The sequence below is a fragment of the Schistocerca serialis genome, chromosome 2, assembly GCF_023864345.2.
Source record: "Schistocerca serialis cubense isolate TAMUIC-IGC-003099 chromosome 2, iqSchSeri2.2, whole genome shotgun sequence".
Lineage (NCBI taxonomy): Eukaryota > Metazoa > Arthropoda > Insecta > Orthoptera > Acrididae > Schistocerca > Schistocerca serialis.
Window position 1 is genome coordinate 870988161 of NC_064639.1, and position 8978 is coordinate 870997138.

Consider the following 8978-nt stretch of genomic DNA (forward strand, 5'->3'; position numbering starts at 1 on the left):
TTGTGGCTAAGAGGTCAAGTGTGTTTTCGCAACCATTTACAATTCGTGTGGGCTCATGAACTAATTGTTCAAAGTAATTCTCAGAGAAAGCACTTAGTACCATTTCGGAAGATGTTTTCTGTCTACCACCGGCTTTGAACATGTATTTTCGCCAACAAATCGAGGATAGATTGAAGTCTCCACCAATTATAGCTGTTTCAGTAGGGTACTTATTTGTAATGGGATTCAAGTTCTAGATAAATGTGCAAGTGTGTCTGAGTAAACTGCCAGTCAAGCTATGTTCATAAGCAGATAAAGTTTATACATGTCAATACAACTAATTTCTTCCAGTTTTTGCGAGTTCTAAAATAGTTGTGTGTATCTAAGCAATTGTGCATTGGACAGTTACCTACACTGTATGATTTTTGTATTCTAGTTTTCCGAAAGATGAACAAAAAGTCTAAAATTGAAAATAATAATGAACAAACATGTGGTATGGTTAGCTTATTTTCTGTAAGAGTTTCATGGTTCCCAGTGCTTTGCCCTCTCGCAACACTTCGACGCCCTATACGGCGTCATTGTAACATTATTAGTTAGAACAGAGATACGAAAATAAGAATGAGTGCATAGAAAATGAAAAAAATTGTTAGAATTCACATCTCCCCGCAACCGAAGAAAACGGTAAATAAAGCGCAGTCTGAGCTATGTCACTTGCACCTGACACCTTTAAGCTAACTTCAGTTCCAGGTATCACATTTTTAAGATGTCTACAAAACACGTGTACAAAGTCTCACACTACTTGCCGGCCGCGGTGGCCGTGCGGTTCTAGGCCCTTCAGTCCGGAACCGCGTGACTGTTACGGTCGCAGGTTCGAATCCTGCGTCGGGCATGGATGTGTGTGATGTCCTTAGGTTAGTTAGGTTTAAGTAGTTCTAAGTTCTAGGGAACTGATGACCTCAGATGTTAAGTCCCATAGTGCCCAGAGCCATTTGAACCATCACACTACTTCTGAAGGTGGTCTACTCGTATCTCTATCAGCGAAGTAATAACGCTCAAAATACACTATGCGCTCTTGTTGTTGTTGTTGTTGTGGTCTTCAGTCCGAAGACTTGTTCGATGCAGCTCTCCATGCTACTCTGTCTTGTGTGAGACTCTTCATATACGAATAAATATTGCAACCTACATCTTTCTGAATCTGTTCACTGTATTGATCTCTTGGTCTCCCTCTATGATTTTTACCCCCATACTTACTTCCGATACTAAATTGGTGCTCCCTTGATATCTCAGAATGTGTTCCACCAACCGATCCCTTCTTTTGGTCCAGTTGTGCCACAAATTTCTTGTCTCCCCAGTTCTATTCAGTACCTCCTCATTAGTTACGTGAGCTACCCATCAAATCTTCAACGTTCTTCTGTAAAACCACATTTCAAAAGCTTCTATTCTCTTCTTGTCTAAACTGATAATCGTCCATGTTTTTCCGACCGCGGTGGCCGAGTGGTTCTAGACCCTTCAGTCCGGAACCGCGCGACTGCTACGGTCGCAGTTTCGAATCCTGTCTCGGGCATGAATGTGTGTGATGTCCTTAGGTTAGGTACGTTTAAGTAGTTCTAAGTTCTAGGGGACTGATGACCTCAGATGTTAAGTCCCATAATGCTCAGAGCCATTCGTCCATGCTTCACTTCCGCCACACTCCAGACAAATACTTTCAGAAAAGACTTCCTAACACTTAAATCTATATTCGATGTTAGCAAATTTCTCTTCTTCATAAATGCTTTTCTTGTCATTGTCAGTCTACATTTTATATCCTTTCTACTTTGGCCATCATAAGTTATTTTTTGTCCAAATAGCAAAACTCACCTACTAATTTAAGTGCTTCGTTTCCTAATATAATTCCTCAGCATCACCTGATTTAATTCGCCTACATTCCATTATTCTTGTTTTGCTTTTGTTGATGTTCATCTTATATCCACCTTTCAAGACAATGTCCATTCTGCTCAACTGCTCTTACAAGTCCTTTGCCGCCTCTGACAAAATTACAATGTCATCGGTAAACATCAAAGTTTTTATTTCTTTTCCCCGAACTTTAATTCCTACTCCAAATTTTTCTTTGACTTCCTTTACCGCTTGTTCAATGTACTGATTGACTAACATCGGGCATAGGCTACAACCTTGTCTCACTCTCTTTTCAACCACTGCTTCCTGTTCACACTCCTCGACTCTTATTACTGCCTTATGCTACCTGCTTTTTCCCCTCCTACCTTCAGAATTTCAAACACGGTATTCCAGTCAACACTGTGACAAGCTTTCACCAAGTCTACAAATGTTATAAACAGGTTTGCCTTTCCTTAACCTGTCTTCTATGAGAACTGGAGTCAGTATTGCCTCGCTTGTTCCTACATTAATCCGAAATCCGAAGTGACCTTCCCCGAGATCGTCTTCTACCAGTTTCTCCATTCTTCTGTAGATAATTTGTGTTAGTATCTTGCAACCGTGACTTATTAAATTGATCGTTCGGTGATTTTCATACCTGTCAGCAACTTCTTTCTTTGGAACTGCAATTATTACATCTTCTTGAAGTGTGAGGGTATTTCGCCTTTCTCATAGATCTTGCATACCAGATGGAAGAATTTTGTCATGGCTGGCTCTCCGAAGGCTATCAGTAGTTGTAATGGAATGTCCTCTATTCCCGGGGCCTTTTTTCCACTCAGGTCTTTCATAGCTCTGTCAAATTCTTCTCGCAGTATCATCTCTCCTATCTCATCTTCATCTATGTGCACTTCTCTTTCTATAATATAGCCTTCAAGTTCATCACTCTTGTATAGACCCTCTAAATACTCCTTCCACCTTTCAGCTTTCCCTTCTTTGCTTAGAACTGGTTTCTCATCTGAGCTCTTGTTATTGATACATTGAAAGGTATCTGAGAGTGAAGTATACTGTTTCTGATTTTAAGCATGAGCTGTGATAATAAATGAACTGCCGTAATGAAACTTGTACAGCCGTAATTTGAAACCCAAGCTACACTGTGAAAGTAATTATTTGTCATAATAAAAAGGGAAGTATTTCATACTGTAGAAGCTAGCAATTTGACTGCAAGAATTTTGAACAGTGTAAACTGCCTGAGTAATTTGGACATGACACCTAGAGTAATTGGCTTTGCAAAAACCGTCTCTGAATAACGTACTGTTGCCCTGATCGAATAAAAAAAAAAATCATAATCTTTTCTCCCAATCCTTATTCCGCGCAACTCTGGATAGCGCGTTGCAGTACTGCTCTGTCTTGCGCGCCGCTATGCTAAAGCTGCAAGTTACTGTATACGGGGTGGTCCATTGACCGTGACCGTACCAAATATCTCACGAAATAAGCGTCAAACGAAAAAATAAAATGTTCAAACGTACCTACGTTCTGTATTTTAATTTAAAAAACCTACCTGTTACCAACTGTTCGTCTAAAATTGTGACTATTACAGCGCCATCTATCACAAAGCGAAAAAAGTGGTCCAACTAAAACATTCATATTTCTTCACGTACTACACGAATATATAATAAAAAATGGGGGTTCCAATTTTTAAAAAAACGCAGTTGATATCCGTTTGACCTGTGGCAGCGCCATCTAGCGGGCCAACCATAGCGCCATCTGGTTTCCCCCTTCAAGCTAGACGAGTTTCGTTCTTTGTAGTTTTTTCGTTTGATGCTTATTTCATGAGATATTAGGCCCGGTCACTATCAATGGACCACCCTTTATACACAGAGACACTCGAGAGGTGCAATCAGTTATCTGTTAATTGCAGGTCGAACAGTTTATGGAACATACTTGGTTGGATGATCTATGAAAAAAAATTCTAACATAAATGTCGATAAGTAAATAAAATACGCTCAAAAATTACAATACTATGTATTTTTTACACTGAGAAAAAGTGTTCAAGGCAGAATTTAACTTTAATGAACATCTCAACATCCAAACAATACACTTTCGTATCCATCAAATCTAACAACTTTCAGCACAATAACCTAGCTAGTTCGATGGCGCAGCAATAGTGAAAAAAAACATCATTATTGTGTTTACCTGACATTCCATTAGATTTCTTCCTTCACAAATCAGTTTCATAATCATGTTGATTGAACAAAATGGTAAATTGAGACATTAAATTTGAATTATAATATTGCCATAGCTTCCTCACTAACAATGCATAACATTATCAGCCTAACTCTAACACAGCTGAACTTTGACTCTCTCTTTAGCAAAGCTAAACATTGTCTGTTACACTGCGCCCTTGCGCAGTTCGAAGATACTCACTTAACTTCTGCGATACAGCTTACAACATCGCTGCCAGCTCACAATCGATTCAGATACCAAAAATTGATATACCAAAAATTATACATGACATTTATCAACAGCTGTTCCTCTTTTCCCCAAAGACCTCTTTAATTTTGCTGTAGGCGATATCTATCTCTCCCCTAGTGAAATATGCCTCTAAATCCTTACATTTGTTCTTTAGCCATTCCTGCTTAGCCATTTTGCACTGTCTGTCAATCTCATTATGTTCTGTACTCGAACACAATGGCTGACATGCAACAAAATTAACATAACTTTCTCATCCAGCATGGATACCGAAAACATTGGATGTGGAATTGTATAGTCTACCCTGGCGTACGCAATTGGTTCAATAAGTATTAGGTCTGAATTTTTACACAAGCGGCGCAAATATGAAATTATGTATATGCAGGTTGGAGTTTCCTCTGTTGACATTAATTCTTTTGTAGCAGTCGGCAAAGTCTGTTTCGAGAACACGAGACTGACGATGGCGCATGTTTATCTCTGTCACTGATTTGCGGCTGCACAAAAATGGTTCAAATGGCTCTGAGCACTATGGGACTTAACATCTGTGGTCATCAGTCCCCTAGAACTTAGAACTACTTAAACCTAACTAACCTAAGGACATCACACACATCCATGCCCAAGGCAGGATTCGATCCTGCGACCGTAGCAGTCGCGCGGTTCCGGACTGAGCGCCTAGAACCGCTAGACCACCGCGGCCGGCTGCGGCTGCACAATATAGTTCTTATGCGTCAGTTTTTGCCCAAAAGAATTTAGTCCTCGAACACCGCACATATTCATGAAATTTCGCCTCAGAGAACTTCCGGCTCTTCCCAGAACTTGGAGGATCCTCAAGATGAGCGTTTTGAGGATAGTGGGTTGAGTCAGCGGAATGTGATGACGACTCTGAACAAGGTTCCAGTCATTAGTTTTCCGATGGGTTGCAGAGTTTCTGTGGAATGTGCAGCGAGTGTGTGCCAAGGGGAAAGATGTTAGTTGAAAACATATACGACAGTAATTTTATTAATATCATTTGTATTTGATTTCGAGGTACGTCCCGAATTTATTGACGAATTGTGCATAAACTATGTGCCGACAATTCTTCTTTAACATCAGTGGACTTATAATCTGCAGATTTCAGGTAGTATCCTAAAACACATTATGACTTACCCGGGACATGATAGCTTTCTCAGTGGGAAGAAGCACGGTTTCTGTAAACATCGAAACACGATTCTAGCTCTTCATGCATGATGGGTATAGGAAAGCAGGTTGCCTTGGTGTCTCCAGAAATTCGAAAGGTATCTGAGGTTATGAAGACGGTGAAAATGATAAATCAATAATGAAAGGGGGGTGGCCTAAAAGCTTTTAGTAGTTGTAGTGATTGATTTACATTCGTAAAACATAAATGAATCTACAGTAGTTCTCAGTCACGAACGTGGTTTTTATTTAACGCATGACAAATTTCGAGCCTTGAAGTCCCATCTTCAGTTGCTTAACGTATTATTCTGTCATTATTCTTAAGTTCCAAGTCCAATTGGTTCTATTAAAAGAATTTATTTCAGTCGGCAAGCCAAACAAATGTGACTAAAATAAAATAATGTCAAAACCCACTCAGACCTTTTGTTAGCAGCAGATTTACAGATTACATCGGATTCGTCTTTAGAATTCGACTTTTTCATTACCTGTGCACGTTACAGAACTATAAACACGTCTAAGAAAAGGTATATTCAAAGATATTACACATTTTCTATTCATTGTTGAGTTAATAGCGTCGTTTTGACATCAGAGGTAAGTTAATGGTTATAATTGTTAGATTTATGTAATTTTTTAAAAGATAAGTCTGCAAAATTACTGAAAAAGCTATAGCTGTTGACATCTGTTTGCTCATTTGTAATGGTCTCAGAAGACTTTCCTTCGTCCTAAAGTGTTTCACGTTTGTCTAACAGATCTAGTATCTTTCCTTCTGTTATGTGTGAAGAGATGCCCTGGATGACTGTACTTGTGCCTGTGGTTTGCTGACGCAGGCTAACTGTTGCATTGTAATTTCTATTCTCTACTGGGTTGTGTTAGAGGCGCAGAGGCGTAAATACGAGGGCTGAATGAAAAGTAATGCCTCCACCTTCGTTAATTGGGTTTGGATGGGAATAATTTAATAAATCAAACGCAGAAATAATCCTTAGAATGTGATCTTTAATTGTCACTTTTCTACGTAATCACCAGCCAGTCAGATACATTTCTGCCAACGATGTACAAGTTTTCTGAAGCCGTCACGGAAGAAGTCGACACTATGTTTCCGCAACGACAGTCTCACATTTCTCTCAACGTCTTCGTCAGAAGCATAATGATGTCCCCGAAAATCGTCTTTCATTATCTGGAACACCGAGCGAGGTGGCGCAGTGGTTAGCACACTGGACTCGCATTCGGGAGGACGACGGTTCAATCCCGTCTCCGGCCATCCTGATTTAGGTTTTCCGTGATTTCCCTAAATCGCTTCGGGCAAATGCCGGGATGGTTCCTTTGAAAGGGCACGGCCGATTTCTTTCCCCATCCATCCCTCACACGAGCTTGCGCTCCGTCTCTAATGACCTCGTTGTCGACTGGAGGTTAAACACTAATCTCCTCCTCCCATTATCTGGAACAGATAGAAGGCAGACGCTGCTAAATCTGGACTGTATGGAGGATGCCGTACAGTGGTGAGATTCAGTCTGCGAAGTTCTGCTGTGGTGGCACATATAGTGTGTGGTTTGGCATTGTCATGCTGCAGGAAAACATGTTCCTTTCGGAACCTTGTTAGCCGTCGTTTCAGAGTTCGCAGCGTTGTGATGTAACGCTCTGAATTTATTGCTGTTCCACGATCAAGGAAATCAACATGGATAACACCATCTGCGTTTCAGAACACTGTGGCCAGGATTTTTCCAGCTGAGGGCTGCGTCTTGAATTTCTTTTTCTGGGGCGAGTCTTTGTGTCGATATACCATAGACCGACGATTCGTCTCCATGTCGTAATGGTGTACCTACGTTTCGTCTCTTGTCACAATTGAATGGCGAAAGGCGTCACCTTCATTCTCGTAACGCGGGAGGAGTTCCTGGCATATTTCAGGTCTGTGCGCTTTCATTTCAGGAGTCAGCACCTGGGGTACCCATCGCGCACAGATCTTCCTACAGCAAAGCAAAGCGATGATGTGAGCCACACGTTCTTGTGAAGAGCGGATTGTACTTGCAGTTTCTCTCTGAGTGATACGACGATCGTCCTGAATCAATCAGTCAACATTTTGCTTGGGAAACTTGGTGGTTGCTGTCACAGGACGTCCAACTCTTTGTTTGTCACGCAGGTCAGATGTTCCCACCGCAACATCTTTAAACTTAACTCGCCCAACGACGCACAATTCTCAAATGGTTCAAATGGCTCTGAGCACTATGGGACTTAACATCTGAGGTCATCAGTCGCCTAGAACTTAGAACTAATTAAACCTAACTAACCTAAGGACATCACACACATCCATGCACGAGGCAGGATTCGAACCTGCGACCGTAGCGGTCGCGTGGTTCCAGACTGAAGCGCCTAGAACCGCTCGGCCACACCGGAAGCACACAATTCTCACATCAACACAATCACTATAAGCTGCTTTCATTCTGTGATGGATCTCCTTTGGGATGACACCTACTGTCAAGAATTCAATGACTACACGTTGCTTAAATCGCATTGGTGGTGGTGGTGGTGGTTAGTGTTTAACGTCCCGTCGACAACGAGGTCATTAGAGACGGAGCGCAAGCTCGGGTTAGGGAAGGATTGGGAAGGAAATCGGCCGTGCCCTTTCAAAGGAACCATCCCGGCATTTGCCTGAAACGATGTAGGGAAATCACGGAAAACCTAAATCAGGATGGCCGGAGACGGGATTGAACCGTCGTCCTCCCGAATGCGAGTCCAGTGTGCTAACCACTGCGCCACCTCGCTCGGTCTACGCAGGGTTCCATACTTTACACTGTAACAACACAACCGTTCAATGCTAAGGCTTCCCGCCAACTGGAGCTGCAGAGAAGAGGCTACGGAACAAGCCAGTACCTGCCGCATACCAACTGTTGAAGAGTTACGAAGGTGGAGGCATTACTTTTCAGTCAATCCTCGTATATTAACTGTAGGAAGCAAATGATGACCAAGACTACTGTTTGTTGAGATGGATGTTTTCATAAAAGTATCTTTAAAAAATTAGAAGTGTTTTCTGGTACTGTACTTAGGTATGGTTTGCTTGTGTTATTGATTATGCCTGCTTGCAGTGGACCAACAGTAGAGGCATATAACGTCTAATTTCTACCTCGTTTTCAAAGCATTTAGAGTTTCGCCACAAAGAGGAAGAGAAAGGCTATTAGTGCTTCTGATTAACTGACGGACTCCTGACATCTAATATGGAAGCCTTAATGGCTTCCCGTTGAGTTATGCCGTATCTCCGCCTACCAGCTGGGGGAAAACAAACAGCCCCAGGAAATAAGGGCGCGGCGTAAATCTCTCTTCTGACAGAGCGCGGCGTTCCCAATTTCCGGGATTAGCGGCCGGCAGGTATCGCAGGGCCGCGGGTGGCGCCCTGTGGAACACTCCCACCGAGCCACACCTGCCGCGCACGCCGCGTACGTGCAGCGAGAAGTCGCCGGCTCACATCCCACGTCACAGCTTTCAGATACGAATTTCTG